The sequence below is a fragment of the Nannospalax galili genome, unplaced genomic scaffold (genome assembly GCF_000622305.1).
Source record: "Nannospalax galili isolate Female #2095 unplaced genomic scaffold, S.galili_v1.0 scaffold32, whole genome shotgun sequence".
NCBI lineage: Eukaryota > Metazoa > Chordata > Mammalia > Rodentia > Spalacidae > Nannospalax > Nannospalax galili.
In genome coordinates this window covers 2,477,571-2,478,371 of record NW_008335297.1, presented here as the reverse complement: position 1 = coordinate 2,478,371, position 801 = coordinate 2,477,571, and positions in this window count along the sequence as shown.

The window sequence follows — 801 nt, the reverse complement described above, 5'->3', positions numbered from 1 at the left end:
TATAAACATAAAAAAAATGTTCCTTTCAAAACCTCAGGACCAGATGAACACAGTGCAAAATAATTTCTATCAGTAATTCAAAGAAGAACTAATACAAGTACTTCTCAAATTATTCCATAAAGAGGAAATAGAAAGAACACTCCCAAATTCATTTTATGAATGTAGGATTATTCTGATATTACAGTCAGAAAAAGATTCAACCATAAAGAAAATTATAGGCCAATCTCTCTGATAAATATAGACACAAAAATTCTCAATGAAATACCTGCAAATCGAAAGCAAGAGCACATCTGTGGGAAGCGAGCACAGCCAAGCCAGCCAAAGATGGAGCCCTGGCTGGCTGCCAAACCTCGTGCTGTTTACTTCAACTCTTGGCTGTTTGCCAAGGCTCGTGAATCCCGCTTGTTTACCCCAAAGTATGGTGAGCCCCAAAACAGGTGCTGCCAGCCTGATGATCTTGCTACGAGCCTAATGAGCCACTCTGCCTGCCCGCTGCACGTGTGTGTGCCCTGATTGGTACCGGCCTGGGGGAGGGCTGTTGGAAACGCTATATAAACAGCTGAGGTATGTAATAGAACAGAACAACGACTACAGCATCATAGTGAGAGACAGCATCATAGTGAAGAGAACGTGAGAGAGAATAAGAGAGAATAAAGGATGAAAGAGAAACAGAAGCTTGAACCCCACCTTGGTGTCTGTGTCGTCTTTCCGGGACTCTGCTGGACAGAGTCCCGGCTCGCGACAAATGGTGGCCCGTACGGGGACCTTGATGCTCGCGACAAATGGTGGCCCGTACGGGGA